Below are 20269 nucleotides of genomic sequence, written 5' to 3'. Positions count from 1 at the left end.
ACTCAATCAGGAACTTACTTAAAGATTTCTACTTTTGAACTTTATTGATTTTTTTCCCCTATCTCTGTATTGCACAGTTTATTTACACTTCTTTATATGTGCATGTTGAGTCCATTTTTTTTTGCACTTGCCTGCAGAAGAAAGAATCTCAGGGTTGTAGTTGATGTCATGCATGTACTGGACAATAAATATGGATAGAGAAAGCCACAGAAAGCCAAGGATGGTTGGAGATGGTTTATCTTCTGTATGGAGGTTGGTGTTTAGTGATGTTCCACAGAGGAGGGGTCTGAGATCCCTCCTCTGTGATTTTTATAAATGATCTAGATAAGGAAATGGAAGGGTGGGTTAGTAAATTTGTGGATGACATGAAAGTGGGTGGTGTTGTGGAGGGTTTTCAGAGATTCAAAAGGGATATTTGAAGGATGTAAAGCTGGGCTGAGAAGTGGCAGATGGAGTTTAACCAAAGTGCAAGGTGCATAGTTTTAAGGTGCTTGGGAATAAGTATAGAGCAGATGCAAGTGGCAAGTTCTTCATACAGAGTGGTGGATGCATGGAATGCACTGCCAGCAATGATGGTGAAGGCAGTTACAATTGGATCTTCGAAGTGATTATTAGGTAGGTGCATAGAACTGAAAAATATGGAGGGTTACACAATTCTAAGCAGTTAATTATTATGTTGGCACAGCATTGTGGGCCAAAGAGCCTGTTTATGATCAGTGGTCTATAATAGTTTTTTATTTGTATTAAGTCAAACTCCATAGAACACTACAGCACAGAAAACAGCCCTCTAGTCTACGCCAAACCATAATTTTGCTAGTTCCACTGACCTGCACCCATTCCATAACCCTCCAGACCTCTCCCGTCCAATCTTTGAAGTGTTTTATTCTTGGTCCATTAATCATAGTTTTACCAGGACTCCTTGATGCCACACTCTTAACATGCTGTCTTGATACATTCACCTAATTTCTGGAATGCAGCATTTTGGTCATCCATGTTTGGACAGACTGATGGGGCCTGGATTTGACTGGTCCTGGCAAAAGTCAAACTGGGCATTTATGAACAGGATATTGCCACTCAAGTGTTGGATTTGTGCTGCTTTTTGCAAACAAGACACAGATTGGCAACAACTATCCAAAATAGAAAATGGCACAAGAAGCCTGGAACAATGCATTCAGGAAATTGTCTGGTCCCATAATCTTCATTTTATCCAGTGTCGTCAGCAGTTCCATGATCTCAAGTACTGTCGAAATCGCAGGAGGAAAGTGTGCTCAAATATCCTCTTGCATCTTCTGGCCAAATGTGGTTGTACATGGTTCAACCCTGCTTCCAGCTCTTGTGCTTTATGCTCCCATATCCCTTAAGATGGGATGTTTAATTATTTGCCCCAGTTTATGAATAAAGGTGGCAGGACTGAAACCCTCAGCAGATATGTTGTTTGTGAGAACTCTCAGCTCTGCTGGCTTCATGATGCTTTTGTTGTTTTCAAACAAGTTAGATTGAGTGTGGCTTTACTAGCTTAGCAAATAATGTTTGTATTCCTGGCCCTTCTTCAATTGAATTAGAGTAGATTTGCTGGCTTGGTTGGAACAACAAAACGATAGTTGCCCACAGGGTAGAGATTGTGGTAATGCACATTTTTGCTGCTATTGATGGGCCACAGCACTTATGGGAACTCAGATACAAGCTGTTCAGAGTCTAGTATGATATCGTACAAGTTTGTATGACCGTGCTGCCACACAAGTTCGAGGATATCTTCTATGTGAAAACAACACAGTTGTAGTAACGATACAAAGCTTTCTTTGTAGTGTACTAAAGTCATGAGAGTTAATGCAATGGTTTTACTTTTTTAAAATTGGAAACTGCTGCTCATGATGGAAGAGTGCTGATTCATAATCTGAGAAAATATCAGTAGGTGGCAATCAGGAGGATGCTCCCTAGCCCACGCTTGATCCAATGCCCTGAGATTTCATGGAATCAGCATTGATAGGTTGTTGCCAGATACCAAAGATAATGCAAAAGTCATCCAAGGCAAACATTTATTATGAAGTTCACCAGAGTGCCAAAACAACTGTTAGCCATGCAAAGATCATGATCTACTGTTATGTAACTACCCATCATTTTAAATAGCTCTTGCAATAGCCAGAGAATCACTGAACTATGCAAACTTGAGAGGAGACATTGATATTTTCATCTACCTACTCTGTACACCTGGCATATGTTAACTGTCATTCCTCAAAAGATAGTTTATTCTAAATCAGATAAGCTAATAAATCCCTGTCCCAGACTAGGATTGGTCCCCAAATAACAAGGATACATTTTGGATACTGTTTGGGGAGGTGGGGGTGGGGGGGGGAGTGGCCTACCAGGGACAAGACTGTGATCGGGTCTCTGGTCCTGTGGCTAAGAAGTGAAGGGATGAGAAGAGACAAGCTGCTGTGATATGGGTTTTCACGTTTAGAGGAACAGATATGAGGCTCTATGGAAAAGACTGAATCCCAGATGGTATGTTGCCTCCATGGTGCCAGGGTCTGAGATACCCAGATCGAGTTCATGGGATTCTCAGGAAGGAGGGTGAGCAGCAAAACACCATGATCCATGTTGGGATCAATGACATGGAAAGGGCAATGGGGTCCTGTAAAGAGAATTCAGGGAGTTAGGCACTAAGTTGGTCAGGACCTCCAGGATTGTGATTCAGGATCGCTACCCATTTCACTTGCTAATGAGGTTAGAAAAAGAATTATAATGCATCTTAACATGGTGCAAGAGGGAGAGCTTCAGGTTTCTGGATCATTGGGGTCTCTTTCAGGGAAGGTGGGACCTGTTCTGACAGGACAGTTTGCATCTGTACTGGAGAGGGACTAATATCCCTGCAGGAAAGTTTGCTGGTGCTGCTCCGAGGCAGTTAAATTAGATATACTGGGGAATTGGAATCACGGTGCCAGAGTAGATAGGGGAGTGGTGGAGGGAAAAGGTGATGTAAAAAATTGCATGTTATGTTCCAAGTCAAAAGGCAGCACGTGGTGGAAATTTTCTCACGTGCATCTATTTCAATGCAAGGAGTATTGTAGGGAAGGCAGACAAGCTGAGACTGTGGATTGGCTCATGGAATTATGACATTTGGTATTAGTGAAACTTGGTTGAAGGAGGGGCAGGACTAACAACTAAATGTTCCAGGCTTCCATTGTGTCAGACACGATAGAAAGAGGGGAATGAAAGGGGGAGGAGTAGTGGCATTCCACATCAAGGAAAATATCACAGCTCTGCTCAGGCAGGACAGACCAGAGGGCTCGTCTACTGAGGCTATATGGGTGAAACTGATGAACAGGAAAGGTATGACCACACTCATGGGGTTGTATTTATTATAGACTGCCACTAGTCAGCAAGAATTGCAGGAGCAAATCTGTAAGGTTGCGATTGTTTAACTTTTTAAATTATTGATTGGGACTCCCATACCATAAAATGGTTGGATGGCTTGGAGTTTGTCAAGTGTTCAGGAAAGTTTTCAATATCAATATATTGACCTATCAACTAGAGAGAGTGCAATACTGGATTTCTTATTAGAGAACGAAACAGGACTGTTGACAGAAGTATGTGTAATGGAACATTTTTGGTCCAGTGATCATAATGCCATTAGTTTCAAGTTAATTATGGAGAAGTCTGGGCCTCGGGTTGAGTTTCTAGATTGGAGAAAGGCCAATTCTGAGGAAATGAGAAAGGATTTAGAATTTGTGGATTAGGATAAGTGGTTTTCTGGCAAGGATGTGTGAGATAAATGGAACACCTGCAAAAGTAAAATTTTGAGAATACACAATTTGTATGTTCCTGTCAGGATTAAAGGCAAAGTCAACTGGTATAGGGAACCTTGGTTTTTGAGGGACATTGGGGATCCAGTTTAGAAGAGGTATATAACAGGGGGTATAGGCAACACAGAGGAAATAAGGTACTTGAGGAGTATAAAAAATACAAGAAAACAAAGAAATAAATCAAGAAGATTGAAAGACATGAGGTTGCTCTGGCAGACAATGTGAAGGAAAATCACAAGGGTTTCTACAGGTATATTAAGAGCAAAAAGATAGTCAAGGACAAAATTGGTCCCCTTGAAGAACAGTGGTTGGCAATGTATTGAGCCAAAAGAGATGGGGTTTTTGCATCAGTATCTACCCAGGAAAATGGCACAGGATTAATGGATGTTAGGAAAACAAGCAGCGAGGTCATGGAAACCATATAGATTAAAGAGGAGGAAGTGCTTGTAGACTTAAGGCCAGACAAGGTATTTACTCGGTTCTTGAGGGAGACATAGAAATTTTACAGTTGTGATGCCAAAGGATTGGCAGGTAACTCATGCTGTTCCCTTGTTTAAAAAAGGCTCTAAATGTGACCGGGGAAATTACAGGCCAGTGAGCCTGATGTCAGTACAGTAGTAGGTAAATTATTTGAAGGTGTTCCAAGTGATCAGATATACAAATATTTGGATAGCCAAGGACTCGTTAGGTATAGTCAACATGGCTTTTGTGCATGGTAATATCATGTTGAAGCAATCGAGGAAGTTACCAGGAATGTTGATAAAGGAATGCTGTGGATGTTATCTGCATGGACTTTAGTAAGGTCTTTGACAAAGTCCCACATGAGAGGTTAGTTAGGAAGGTACAGGTGCGCTATATTCATGGTGAGCTAGTAAACTGGATTCAACATTGGCGAAACGGGAGAAGATATAGAGTGGTCATGGATGATTGGTTCACATTCTGGAGGCCTGTAACAAGGGGTGTATCTCAGGGATTGGTGCTGGGACCATTGTTGTTTGTCATCTATATCAATGTTCTGGACAATAATGTGGTAAATTGGATCAGCAAATTTGCGGATGGCACGAAGATTGGGGGTGTTGTGGACAGGGAGGAAAGCTTTATCAGGACCAGCTGGAAAAATAGCAGATGGAATTTAATGCAGACAAGTGTGAGGTGTTGCATTTTGAAGAACAAACCAAGAAAGTCATGTTTGTCATTCATACCATAAACATTGCACTGTACTATGAAAAACAAGAATATTTCTCTGGACCATGGAGCTGGTTATTTAAATGGATAAGTTACATCAGAAGCATACATTGTAAATGGTGGGGCACTGAGGATTGTGGTAGAACAGAGGGATCTATGAATATAGATACATAGTTCTCTTTAAGTGATGTCACAGGTGGATAGGGTGGTAAAGTGAGATTTTGGAATATAGGCCTTTATAAATCAAAGTATTGAGTATAGGAGTTAGGATGTAAATATAAAGTTGTTCAAGACATTGCTGAGGCCAAATTTGGAGTACTGTATGCAGCTTTGGTCACCTAACTACAGGAAAGATATCAAAGATTGAGAGGGTGCCGAGAAGATTTACTAGGATGTTGCCTGGACTTCCGGAATTGAGTTATAGGGAAAGATTAAACAGGTTAAGACTTTATTCCCTGGAACATGGAAGAATGAGGGGAGGTTTGATAGAGGTATTTAAAATTATGAGGGGTATAGAGTAATTGTAGGTAGGCTTTTTCCACTAAGGATAGATGAGATAAAAACCAGAGGAAATGGGTCAAAGGTGAAGGCGGAAAAGTTGAGCGGGAACGTTAGTGGGAACTTCTTCATGCAGAATGGTGGGACTGTGAAATGAGCTGCCAGGTGAAGTGGTGATTGTGGACTCAATTTTAACATTCAAGAAGACTTTGGACAGTACATGGATGGGAGGTATATGGACTGTGTTCAGGTCAGTGGAACTAGGCAGAAAAATAGATTGGCACACACTAGAAGGGCCTGTTTCTGTGCTGTAATATTCTATGATGCTACAAAACAAAACAAGGGGAAAAAAAAGACCAATTTTGTACTCAGCATCACATGTTTTTCACAAAATTTATGTGTAACTTTACTGAACAACGATCTTGGGCTACTTTGTTATTTTCTCTAGGTTTTGTTAACCTAAATTTTGTATCTAACAAATGCTAACAACTGAATTGTAGATTTAATTGTGGGGAAAATAAAACAAATAAAAATTACCAAACACGTCAGTACCTCAATGAGGTTTGGCATCTCAAAGTCACACAACTGACACTATTACATCCATCAACTTGAATTTTGCAGCCGGTCTCTTATATTCAGACCACTTTTGGAAAAAAAACTGGGATGACACTTCCCAATAAATATATTTGAAACTAGGACCATACTTCTGTCAACATCTGTAACATATTAAACCACAGCCATAGAATATTTGAAATGTAATCCAACCAATACTAAATTATTTATTTTAAATTGCAATTCAAGTACACCTAAGCTTCACAAGGCTGGCTTTAAAATGGCTCTGATGATGTGGAATTAGAACCACAGTGCATGGATTTGGATCGCATCAAAGCAGCGGTTTGCTTTTTTCAGAACAGGACTTTCTAACTACTTTGAGTAATGTGATTCAAGTCAAACTCTGCTTTGATTTAGCTCAGGGGCTTATGAGCAATCTCTACAAGCAAGCTCTCCTCATGAAAAACTTGGTTCTTTAAATGGATTTGACCTTAAACAATGCATTAAATTAATCATGAGTAAGTTTTTCAATCCCTAGTCTTTTCCTTTAATCAACTTCAGTGAATCAATGACCAAGAAGAAAAAGGAAGATTTTGGAAAAAAAAAATCGGGTTCTGTGGATCCATTTATAAAATACTACTTACAAGACATTGCTGAGACATTGCTCAATTGAGGTTCAAAACCAAACTTGCACTTTGAACCACTGGAGAAACATACCATGAAAAAAAAGTTCATAAGACTCCACGATAGATATTTTTCACTATGTGCTTGTCAGCCCAGTTTCCTATCAATTAAAATGGATGCAGGAAAATCATGGATGAACGAACCGAAAACTGCAGTACAGTTCCAAAGATACTCTACAAGTTTAAAGGGAAATATGATACAGTTTACCAAAAATACTTCAGGAAAATTGCCAGATAGATTGCAGACCATTATTGCAGTCTTATTACACAATTACATAAAATATGCTTCAGTGGGTACATTAATTCAGGATTTATAAAGCAAATAGAATGTCATTCAAATTACACTTCAAAAAAAAAATCACCTTGCAAAGATTGAAAATATGCTTATAGGATAATTTTTCAATCAACATGATCTGTTAAGTATTTACCAAAGCATTCAAATTATAAGAAAAATAATTATTTTCTGCTGTGATGGAGCTTTATAATCCTTTGTTTACAATTTAGGTGCCATTTCTTTCCAGACTGTAAGCCAAGGTAAAAACAGAAAAAGTTAAATATCCACATCACTTCCCTGTGTCAATAATAATGCTGGATTACTTTCAACCAAGATTGACTCTGGAAATTAAAACAAACTGTTTTGAGAGGTTTTAGAAATAGCAGGACACTAATTTCTAAGAACAGAATGGAGAGCTTTACACTATTCTCAAAACTAGTCCAAATCCTTAAACTATAACTGCTCTTACTTTCTTCACAACCCCCAGGGATGGAATCCCTCAGTAATATTTTTTTCTACATCAGATACTAAAACCAAGTAGTTATGCAAATCCAATAATACTTGTGTTTTCTTTAGTTATTAATCTTTATATTTTAATTGTACTTGATATTTTTCCACCCCCATTTGTGCAAGGGATGGGGGTGTTGCTAGCAATTAATCTTCATTCCTATGTCCCCTCAAGAGGAACTACCTTCTTGAAAGGCTGCAGTTTTTGTGGGGGCAAAACAACAAATTTTGTGACTTGTGCACGACAATAAATTCTGATTCCATTAACATACTCCAGAATTTTGATCCAGGAACAATGATTAATTGGGGGCATTTTAAGTGAGAATATCATGCAACTTAAATGAGAACTGCAGGTGTCGGTGTTTCCATTTAACCTCTTGGGCATATGTGCAATGAAGACTCTGAAAGACCTATCCTGGGGCTATCATGTCGATGCAATCTTGAAAAAGGCATGCCTGGGGCTATACGGTATTTCATTAGGAGTTTGAGGAAATTTGGTCTGTCAGCAAAATATCTATGGAGGTGCCAAGGCATAGAACAGGAAAAGGCTAGAGGATTGTAAACTCAGCCAGGGACATCATAGGCATTAGTCTTCACTCCATTAAGCAGTGGCTCAAGAAATCAGCTTGAATCATCAAAGACCCTCACCTCCCAGGACCCTTTTCTTACTGCTCCCATCAGGAAGGAGGTACAAGAGCCTGAATGTACTCAACATTACAAACAGCGCTTCTTGCCCTTCACCATCAGATTTCTGAACAGATAATGAACCTATGGACACAATCTCAAATTTTCTTTTTTTTTTGCACTTTTTAAATATCTTGTATTTACAGAATTGTAATTTATAGTAATTTTGCACCTCATTCTGCACAATATTACTGCCTGTAACAATGTATTTCACGACATGTTCATGACAATAAACCAGATTCTGAAGAGGTATACAACATTCAAACACTGGACCACCCTTCCCCTTTTTCTCTTTAATTTCTTTCTCTTCATACTCATTTTCGTCCATTACTCATTTATTATACCAAAAGCATCCAGAAGACTGGTTTCAGTATAAAATGAAATAATAAAAATTAAGTGAACCTTGCAATCTCGGCAAGGTCTGCCCTTGGCAGTTGCAATCATTTGGCCACAATTATCCAGGACAGGGAAAGCAGGGAGCAAAATATTTTGAAGTAAAACATGAAAGTCTGGAGACACGCTGATTCTAGTCAAAACACAGAAATGCTGGAGGAACTCAGCCGGAATCGCAGAATCCATAAGAGGTAATGAAATATTATTGAAGTTTTGGGCCTGAGCCCTACGTCAAGGTAGCTGGAGATGCATTTTCAGAAACAAGTTAGTTACGGGGGTCACATCCAGTTTAACTCTGCTGCTGAATATAAATAGATTTCGTTCAGACAGAAAATAAAATAGTTTCCAAATGAATGGAACTTTTGAAATATTTTTCTCTGCTACTGGATACAACCACATGACTGAAAATTAGCCCACAAATTTGGAGCACATTGAGTAAAAAGACTGGAATACTCACAGCGCAATCCAATAAATTAGAAAAATTCGTCAAGAGAAATTTTAGATTCAAGTCAAAATGAATGGATTATTCTTATAACCATTTACGGAGCGGAAACAGGCCATGTTGGCCTTTCGAGTCCACACGGTTCACTGATTTTGTGCGCCCTCTTCAGGCATGGGTCCCGGTAGATCTTCATTCAATAACGATGGGCGAATTCAATAACGATGGGCGAATTCAATGCAAGTGGAATCAGATAATAGCAAAACTATGAGCAAACAGATTGGCTGTCTGTGTACTGCTCTCCAGTCATTTTCAAGAAACTGCCTACTTTTTGTTTAGCTGTTGATAAAATTCCAATTTTTGGTTATGACTTTTCCTCATCAAGGTATAAAAACAAACAATTGTCTGAAGGTGCAACAATATTTGCTTGTCTGTCTCAGCCATCATGGCATTCCTTACAACGGCAATGAAAAAACCCACACTCAATTCCATCCAAAAGCTGCCAAAAACTATACAGTAAACAATCAAAAAATATTCTAATACAGAACTTGAAATAAAAACAAAATGGCTCCTAACTGCTGCACACTATCCAAGATAAACTTATGATTAGAAAATGGAGCCATATCCAAAAAGTCATAAAAATATCCAGTACTAGTTGAAAAATAACAACAATCATAAATTCATTTTGGCAAGTGTTTTCCTTGAAACCATTTAACTGTCCTTTGAACTACCAATTAAGAGCATGACAAAAACAAAGTCAGATGGCATATCTGACATCCTTCAGGATTTGGAAATTTACCAGGTGGGTTTCCTTTCAATCAAATTTCTCTGGCTCACAACAAAAGCAAAACAGAAGCCAAGTCACGCGTTTAGGCTCTTATTGATTTCTATAAACGGAATGTTATATGTTTTCTAGTAGTTCACTCTAGTTCATCTGTAAGAAATAACATCAGGTCACAACAACTCTTGTCAAATATGCAACAGTTCAGTTCACAACCCAAGGAGAGAAAACTGAAAACTCAAGTGTCTTCATATAAACACTGAGAATATAATAATTTCAAATTCTGTCTCCTTTAGCAAAACTGTAATAAGGTATTTGACTAATAAAATGATATCATTAATGTGATTTTACTTGAATTAAACAACTATTTTCATGTATTCCTATTCATGCAAGATACTTTAAAAAGAGATTTAGTCAGATATTATTTTGCCTTGACGTTTCATTGGGCACATCATTAATAATATACTCAAAAATCTGACATGTAAATATAAGTCCTTTTTGTTTAAAAAACTTGTATATTGTTTTGAATAATAATTGGTTACCAAACCCATTTTATAGTCCTTTTAAAAAAAATAAAACATTTCTCGATACAAGATTCTGTTACCCAATTTTAAAGCAAGTTAACAACATGGCATCCAGTTCTTTTAACAAAACAGAATTAAACTTCAAAGGAACAAGTGCATACAATATCATGACCTAAAATACAGATTTATAAATGATTAACTTTTGGATGCAATACTTTCAATTACTTATTTAGATTTAAGTAGCAAATTTTTTCAAGAATCATTTATAGTAGTTGAAAATTTGTGTTTTTCCCTCACCAAGAAGAACAATGACAGCCCTGGAACTTCAGTCTATGAGTAAAATAATTTTATGTATATCCTTTAGATGTTTCAATCTATAGAAAGAGAGAAATATACGATGGAAAATATGCATAAAATCAGTCCAAATACTCTCAACAAGAAAACCTGGATACAGCATAAAAAAAGTTAAATCATTAATCTAGCCATAAAATATTTCTGAATTGTAAAATATTACTTTTAGAAGTGCTTCGCTCATTAGTATTTACCCAATTGATTTCAATAACACACAATACATCTAGACAGGAATAGCAACGACTTCTGTATTTCACTGACTTTTGCCCACAAAAGCTTATGGATAAATAAAGTTACAATTCATCATAAAGCATGCAAAGGCTTCAAGAATTGTAGCAGTCACCCACATTGATATAAAATCGTCAGGCCTCATCTTCAAACTGTTAAAAATGACATTGCTCTCAATCGCTTACCAATTAGCTCAACTTTTTAAGTGCAAAATTCTCCTACTGAATATTGGAATACTTTTTGCAATACTTTCAATGATCTTCAAGTAACAAATTTTCTAGAGAATCCTTTACAGTTACTGGCAATCCATTCTTTTTCATTTGAAACTGCTTCTGACTTCTATCTTTGCCACCAAAAATCTATCAACATTCACCTGTGAACTCCCACTTTAGTCCACTTGCCTCTGACATTCTCAGCTCCACTTGATTCTTCCATTTCTCTCCTATCTTTCACCGGACAATAACTGCTCATCCAATGCTTGCTGTCTTAAATTAGGTTCAAATTTTAAGTGCTCATGGATCCAAGTAATGGGGTTCAATATCCAACATCTTGAAGCACTTCCTCAGGCTTTCTGACAACTGTGAAACAGCCAAGAACTTAGCATAAATCGAGAACTAGGAGCTGTATTAAATGGTTACCATGAAGACTGGGTATAAAACAGGCATTTCTGACAACCCTGGCACTACTTAGATCTGAAATACAACGTAAATGGTCTTTTTATTGCAATTGGACTTAGTATTATTTTCCAAAAGTATATTACAAAGATCAAGACGACTTCAGAATTAAATTTGAGGGAAAGGTAAACATAAAGTAAGTTGTACTTTTATGGGCAAATGCCTGCTGCCGCCGTATTCCTTTTGTTCCTTAACGCAGAGCTGCACCTTTCCACTCAACTTCCTCGCTGGCTGGCAGGCCGGGGCGAGAGACGGCACCCCCGGTTTCCCGCTGACAATCATTCGAGACCCGGCATCTGGTTGAGCCGGGGGGCCGGGCCCTGGTGTAGAGAGGCCGCCGCAGCCGCAGCCGCAGCACCAGGTGGCCCACATCTCCCACACCGCCACCAGACCACTCACCTCGACCTTAGCAGCTCCGACTCGCAGCCTCCTGTCTCCCCCACCCCCCCCTCCCCCTCCCCCTCCCCCCTCGCTGCTCCGTCTCTCCCCGCAGCCGGAGAAACTGATCCCGGTCCCCTCCTGCTCCCGGGATGAGGTCAAACGGCCTGCGCCAGGAATCTCCCGACTGCGCACGCGCGCCGCCGCGCCGTCCCATTCTCGCCGCCACGAGCTGCCAGGGGTTCGAACAAAAGGGAGAGAGTGGCCAGGGCTGCACTCGCTGGCAAAGCAGGAGGTGAGCGCCTTCACCCTGAATGACCCGGGCCCCTCGTTCAATCAGTGGAGTGGGTGGGGGAGGGAAAGCTGGACGTGGGCCCCTGACATTGGCATTTGGTTTCTTCCCCACCTCCCCCTTCTTGCAGGGCCCTCATCCCCACCTGGCATCTTGACAGCTCTTTAAGCCTCATTAATAATACCCCCAAAGAGAGTATTTTGTTATTGATATGGTATTTAATAAAGTTAACAAATCTGAGCTAAATATTCAGCATAAATTATTTAAGGACTTTTTAAAATTATTATTATGTAAGATGATTGTTCAATTAATACGGAGCCGGAAAGCTTTCCTCTGCTTTTGTGCCACCTTAAATAAATAAAGTTAAAATACTTTTCCGAGCCGTTTGCTGAACAATTAAATATTGAAGTGAACGGTTTGCACATCGCAATGACAGCGCCAGCGACATGGGTTCGAATCCGGCGCTGTCTGTCAGGAGTTTGTATAGAAACATAGAAGATAGGAGCAGGAGTAGGTCATTCGACCCTTCGAGCCTGCTCCGCCATTCAACGAGATCATGGCTGATCTTAAAGTTCAGTACCCCGTCCCCACCTTCTCTCCGTAACCTTTAATACCCTTATACTGAAGAAATAGATCTAATTCCCTCTTAAATAGATTTAATGAACCTGCCTCCACTGCCCTCTGTGGCAATGAATTCCACAGATTCACCACCCTCTGGGTCAAGAAATTCCTCCTCATCTCAGTCCTAAATGGTTTGCCTATTATCCTCAAACCATGGCCCCGGGTTCTGGATTTTCCCATCATTGGAAACATCCCATCTGCATTCGTTCTGTCCAGTCCTGCCAGAATTTTATATGTCTCTATGAGATCCCCTCTCAATCTTCTAAACTCCAGGGAGTACAATCCCAATTTGCGCAATCTTTCCTCATAAGTCATTGTCTGTTCTCCCTGGGTCTGCGAGGGGAATTCCTCCTACCCCTCCAAAAACTACCAGGGTTTGTCGGTTAACGGAAGGGCCTATTAACGGGCTATATGTCTAAATTTAAGTCAAATCATGTCTTTGTCACATTACATCAAGAAGGGTGCTTTTTTTGAGTTGGTGAAGTACTCCTCGGGTGAGGGTTCTCTGGTTTCAGGTGGCCAGAATACCCCAACGTAAAGCTGCCTAAAATACCTGAAGGCGGCTATTGAGAGGCCACCTGAAAGCAGAGAACCTTCTCGGGTAGGTGTATTCTCCACCTCCGAGTGCTCCCCCCAGGCACCTGAAAGCGGGTGGGACTGCGGCCACAGTCGACAGGAGCAGGCGTTTGCTCCGTGATGCCTCTCCCAGCTGTGGACCTTTCAGGTGCCAGAACAGCGCCTTCAGCGCTGCCACCTGAATGTCTCTTCGCACACACCTGCAGCCGGCTCTGGAGCTACATTCTCCCAGCTATTCCACCTGAAAGTGGCTTAACAGGCTAGCTTCAACATTCATATCAAGTTGAAGAGCTCTTATTTTTAAAACTAAAAGATTAATTAGTACCAAGCATTATAGCACTGTTGAGGAGTTCATTCAGGAGTCTGATGGCTGCGGGGGCAAAATTGCTTTTAAGCCTGGTGGTGCGAGTTTCACACTCTTTATGCAAGATTCCGATATCATCAAATGTAATAATGCACAGAATTCATTAACTTTTGCTTATCAAAAGGCACACAAAGGGCACCACTAGCATAGAGAAAGTGAAGCAAAAAGGTGTCCCTTTGGAGATACATAGTGTGGATACCCCTCGAGTGCTACCACCACCTCTCCAGCCATACAGCCTTCTGTCTGCTCCATCAGCAAAGCCAAGCTTCCAGTTCCGAACCACTGATACAATCAGAAAGCATTCAGAAACCAAGGCTCTTTGGGAACTTCTTGCCTCATGATTCCCGTCCCAATACCTGGTTCCCATAAACCAATGTCCAGGAGCCTGATGTGAGTTCTTCAGCACCAGTATCCAGTCATCAACCCTCAGTCTGGTTTGAGTCCTTCAACCACCAGATTCCAATAGCTTGCAGCATATGTGGGTCCTTCAGCCACTAAACCCCTTGTTGGTCTGCTGCCTTGGTCACCTTCTATATGGGGCCATCTCCCAGTCTTCTCAATGGGAGGCTTTCTTCCCAATGGGAGAAGAAGAGCATATGCCCAGGGTGTGAAGAGTCCTTCAGTCTGTTGACTGGCTTTCCTTAGGCAGTGGGAGATGTAGATGGAATTTGTGGAAGGTAGGGAAGTTTATGTGGTGTTCTGTGCTGTGGACATTACCTTCTGCAGCTTCTGATCTTCAGCAGAGCAGCTCCCATTCCACACTGTGATATATCCAGCAAGTATGCTTCAATTGTGGACCTGCAGCCATTGTTGAGGGATATGGGGAATATACCAAACTTCCTTAGTCCTCTAAGAGGCTTTGTTGAACTTTCTCAACTATTGCATCAGCATATTTGGTTCACATCAGGTGTTTATTCCAAAGGACTTGAAGCCATCTTCTCTTTCCATTTCAGCGCCATTGATGTGGACAGTGGTCTCTGCACTCTTTGTTTAAGTCAATAATCATCTCCTTCATCTTACTGATGTTAAGAGAAAGGTTGATTTCTTAGCAACATGCCACTAGGCTTTCAATCTCCTTCCTGTATTCCATCTCCTAGTTATTTGAAAGTTGGCCCACTACTATGGTATCGTTGGGAAATTTAAAGATGAAGTTTGAAAGGTATTTGGCTGTACTTCCGTGGAAGAGGGAGTATAGGACGAAATGCATAACCTTGAGGAATGCCAGGGTTGAGCATGATCATGGAGGAGATGTTGTTACCCATTCACTGATTGCAGTCTGTTAAACAGGAAGTCAAGGATCCAGTTGTAGAGGGAAGTGCTGAAGCCTAGAACTTGAAGTTACAGAATGAATTTTCTGTGGACTATGGTATTGAAGGCAGAGATGTAGTCTATGAACAGGGGTCTAACATAGATGTTCTTGGTATCTATGTGTTCCAGGACTGTGGAGAGACTCAGTGATGGCATCTGCCATTGATCTGCTTGGCAGGTAGGCAAATCAAACTGGTTCAAGGCTTTCTAACAGACTAGTACACCAAAATACTGGAGAAACTCGGCAGGTCATGCAACATCTATAGAAACCAAAATGCAGTTGGTATTTCGGGCCTGAGCCCTTCTTCAGGAAAACCAAAAATCAGGCACTTGCCTGAATCTGAAGATCGCAAATATGGTGGGGGGCAGAGGGAAAGGGAGAGGAACACAAGCTAACAGATAAAACAGATAGACTAGACCTGATATGAACCACAATCTACCTCTCAAAGCATCACATGATGGTGGATGTCCAAGGTCCTAGTCAGGCATCATTTAGGCCAATTATTATGCTTTGTCTTGGTTTTGGTATGACGGTGGCCTTCTCAAAGCAAGTGGGAACTGCAGCTGTTGCAGGGGGAGATGAAAGATATCTGTGAAATTAACAGCCCATAATGTTGCAAAAGTTCCAATCCTTTGTCAATCAGCATCACCGAAAATACAGTAAAACACCTGGTATCTTTCACCTGTAGGGATTGATGGATGCTGGATAAGTGAATTTTCTGGTTGCTTGAGATTGTGTGTTGCGTGATTGGTGAACTAATTGGTGCACCAATTTTAAACACCTGTATTTTATACCTATTCATTTTCCATGATTTTTTTGGCTGGTTGCTTGAATTCGGGATAACGGGTTTTGCTGTAGTTCATAATACAGGCATTCATGTAACCCAGAGGTAACATATTGAGTCCAATAGAAATGGAACATGTGATTAAACTACTTTTGGTTGAATGTTCTTCATTTTCCTTATGAAAAATGTATTAATTAATAAAATGAATTAAAAATCAAAATCTTTCAAACTTATTCACTTAATTTAATTTCTGTGATTTCAAAATAAGTAAATGCTATTAGAACTTTGTTCAAGTTAAAGATTATTCACTTTGGGAATTATTTGACTCTGCATGTGTCCAATCCTCTTTTCGTTCTTACTGTATGACTTCCTGTTTCTATTGGCCAAAGTTGACATAACTCTAAGTTCAGATTTATTGTCAGAGTAAATACATGGCATCACATACATCCCTGAATTTTTTTTATCTTGTGGGCCTGGCAGTATTTCTACTTCTTGGTAGTGCAAAAACTATTCAAGAAAAATATCTATGCAAAAGAGAGAAATGCAAACAAGGAAACAAATGCAAACAAACATAATATTATATTTATGTTACTCCTTGAACTGTGATGGAATATTATTGTGGTACAACACAGATTAAGTGATCTTCAGCTTTCCTCTTTGAAAAGGGGTGTACACTTAGTTGCTGATACAATGTGACATTCTACCAGTTACCAAATTAGGTAATGAATGCTAAACATTTGGAATGAGATTGCACTTGACATTTTGTTTACTTAAAAGAATAGAAGTGAAAAGTATAATGCTATTGTTCAAATCGACACTGCTATGTAATCAAAAGGAGTTACCTTATAAATGACACATGCAAACTTCTGTGTTGATTTTTTTTGGTTAATACGCCTTCTTGTTTTTCCTATTGTGTCTTTGCAAATTGACTCATGTCAAACATCCCCAATCTTTCCACCCCACTGGAAGATTGCTTTGCTGAACACCTTCGCTCTTTCCACTGCAATAGCGGGGATCTCCAAATGGCAACCTGTTTCAATTCCTTGCCCCATTCCCATGCTGACATCTCTGTCCATGGTCTCATGAACTGCCAGACTGAGACCACGTGCAAATTGGAGGAACAACACCTCATATTCTGTCTGGGCACACTCCAGCTGGATGGCATTACCATCAACTCCACCAGCGATGTCTCACTCTTTCCCTATATCTATGCCTCCTTTCCTGTAGCCCTCTCTCTCTCTCTCTCTCTGCTTCCATCTCCTTTCCTCTGGCTCTGCATTCACAAAGCCACACCCCTTCCTCAATTAATTCTCCCCTTCCTCAATTAATTCTCCCCTTTCCTCATCCATGTCCAATTATCACCTTTTGCCTGTTGGCTTGTGCTCCTTCTCCAGCTTTTATCTTCAGACACCTGTCTGTTTTTTGCTCATACCTTGATAAAGGGCTCAGGCCCAAAATGTTGGTTATATATGTTTACTTCCTATGAAATGCTGAGTTCCTCCAACATTTTTGTATTTTTTTCTACAATCACAGCATCTACAGACTTTGGTGTTTAACTCCTTTTCATTCTAATGACTGGTAATATATATTGTCCTCACTCATAACTAGCCACATTTTGTAAAACCATTTGAATTTACCCAATCAGTTTTTGTGAAGTCCACAGAGGCAGAGTGAATTGGATTTATATGGTATTAAAATTTTATATTGGTAACATTGAAGGATCAGAAACCAACATAAGCAAACATGAATTGGGGATTTGAGATAACAAGAGATTTAGATAATTGATAATAGAGTATTAAAGGCCATAGCAGTGAGGTTAGGGTGTAAATATGCAGGTGGAAAAGGTAAAGGTTCCATAATTGTCATGTAATACTACATTTAGAATGTAACATACATGAAATTCTTTAACTTTTGTCTACTGTAATGCAGACAGAGAGTGGCCACTTTGTCCAGCGTCATTCACAGAACCTTACCTCACCTGGTGTTCCTAGGCAGTCTCCCCTTCAAGTACTGACCAGTCCTGAGCCTGCTTAACTTCTGAGATCAGACAGTCTCAGGCGTATTCAGGCTATTAGGTGCTGCAGTCATTGAGACTGATTTTTTTTTAACTGAACCTGGTTTGTTACAGTGGCATTAATACTGTAGTGTAGTGTGTTGTGAGTGAGCGCAGCACAGAGACCAAAACGGCAGGCTGTGTGCTCAAGTATCAAAACTAACTGATTTAATTTGAATCTCATGTGGAGCCTTTAAGCACAACTTAATTCCACCCCTTACGCACCAGTGCTTGCGTCACGATGACACGAGCACATATGCACCCTTCCAGTCTGTACTGGAAGAGGCGGTCCCATAACACCATCTTTGCCGTGGCTGCCCTGGCACCTACGCGTAACAAGCTAGGTAGGTTCACCACTGCAATTATGTGTGTTGTTCCCCCCCCCCACCCCCCCAGAACTGGCACTGATAGTCCTGTGATGCATCACGGGTGAGGTGTCCTGCCTCTGCGTACTGATGGTGGGACCTGTACCAGCTGTGACAAGTCCAAATGGGCCGGTTTCAATCGGTCCATTGTGAACAGCTGCTCTTTGTCCCCAATGTCGAGAGCAAATGTGGACACTGAAGGGGAGTTCTGTGCGGTCCTCTGTGCAAGAATACATAGTCACAAGAGGCCAAGTTCAGGGGGTAGCTGCAGGGCAGCTGACCATCCCACAATGGCAGTGGTGGGGCAAGTGAACCCAGCTTGTGCCACAACCTCTCGAGGAGAGCTGTGGTATCAGTGTACTACTTGGTTGAAGATGGGAAAAACTGGCTAGGGACTGAAATGGTGTCACCATAGATCAATTCAGCAGAGGAGGTGCCGAGATCGTGCTTGGGCGCCGTGCGTATCCCCAGTAGCACCCAGGGTAGCTCGTCTACCCAGCTGGATCTTTCGAGGCATGCCATCAGCGCTACCTTGAGGTGGCGATAGAACCTCTCAACTAGACCATTTGCTTGTGGGTGGTAGGCCATGGTATGATGAAGCTGGGTTCCAAGGAGTTTTGAGAGCTCTGTCCACAGGGCAGAGGTGAATTGGGCACCTCAGTCTGTCGTAATGTCTGCCAATACACCAAAGCGGGAAACCCAGATGTAGAGGAAAGCCCTTGTGCTTGTCACTGTAGTAGCCTCTGGGATGGGTGAACCAGTCCACCATCATGAGCAGGTAGTGCGATCCTTAGGAGACTGTCAAGGGCCCGACAATGTCGATGTGTACATGCTGAAACCTGCGGGAAGGATTGTTGAAGTCTTGTTGCTGGTGTCTGGTGTGTTGCTGGACCTTGGCTGCCTGGCAGTCAGTGCAGGTCTTTGCCTATTTGCTGACACCATTTGCACTATTGTGCAGATGAAGGGGTGCGACAATCTGTGGATCATGTCAAAAAACCGTCCTCCTCCATTGGGCAGGGATGAGAGAGTGGGGCTGGTCATTGGAAATGTCACGGAGAAGCATTGCACTGTCGGCGTCCTGCAGGATGTCTTGGAGCTGCAACCCCTGTGATTGCCGTTCTGTCACTGAGTGTCTATGGGTCATCCAGCTGTGCACCGGCCAGACCATCCATGGTAGTCTATCCCCTATGACAGAGCATTGACTGCGGGTCTGAAAAGTGCGTCTGCAACCATGTTGTGTTTTCTTGACAAGTGTCAGATACCAGTGGTGAATTCAGAGACATAGAATAAATGTCTCTATTTCGGGCAGACCACAGATTGAAGGACTTCGAGAAGGCAAAAAGTTAGGTGCTGTGATCGGTATAGACAGTGAACGGATGCCTTTCCAGGAAGTAATGGATGTGGCGGACGGCCAGGTAGAGGGTGACCAGCTCCCTGTTGAATGCGCTATACTTTAATTCTGGCGGCCGCAAGTGTCTATTGAAGAAAGTGAGAGGCTGCCATGAGTTATTCACGAACTGCTCCAGGACAGCACCCACGGTGGTATTGGAAGCGTCCACTATGAGGGCCGTCAGTTCATCCATACGTGGGTGTACCAGCGTCGTCGCTTTGGCCAGGAGCTCCTTAGTCTGTTTGAACTGCTGTGAGCCTCCTCTGACCATTCAAATTCCCTCGATGAACCTGACATCAATGTGAAAAGTGGGTGCATGATTTTGGCAGCTGCAGGGGTGAATCTGTAGAAATTCACCATACCCATGAATTCCTGAAGGCCCTTCAGTGTTGGTCTGGCAAACTGCCAGATGGCCTCGACTTTGTCTGGCAAATGGGTTACTCCCACTGGCGTAATTCTGTGGCCCAGAAAGTCTATCTCCATGAGGCCGAACTGACATTTCTCCAGGTTGACGGTGAGGCCGAACTGTGCGAGGTGAGTGAAAAGCTGGTGGAGATGCTT

At 41.4% G+C, this 20269-nt stretch overlaps 1 protein-coding gene across 5 annotated transcripts in view; it reads right to left on the bottom strand.

Annotated features, from left to right (window-relative positions):
- Positions 1-12057, bottom strand: part of nck2b (NCK adaptor protein 2b) — a 129991-nt gene extending 117934 nt beyond the window's left edge. For 2 of the 5 annotated variants that reach the window (XM_069891129.1, XM_069891127.1), the window contains exons 1-2: positions 11976-12020; positions 10621-10697 (exon numbers count right to left, since the gene is read on the bottom strand). The gene's annotated coding sequence lies outside the window, so the exon portion shown is untranslated. The other 3 variants (XM_069891128.1, XM_069891130.1, XM_069891131.1) reach the window with 3 other exon arrangements.
- Between the last annotated feature and the right edge of the window lie 8212 nt (positions 12058-20269).

Source organism: Narcine bancroftii, chromosome 7, assembly GCF_036971445.1.
Source record: "Narcine bancroftii isolate sNarBan1 chromosome 7, sNarBan1.hap1, whole genome shotgun sequence".
In the NCBI taxonomy this organism is placed as follows: Eukaryota; Metazoa; Chordata; class Chondrichthyes; order Torpediniformes; family Narcinidae; genus Narcine; species Narcine bancroftii.
Note: the sequence above shows the minus strand (reverse complement) of the source record. Positions and strands in the feature narration are given on the sequence as shown.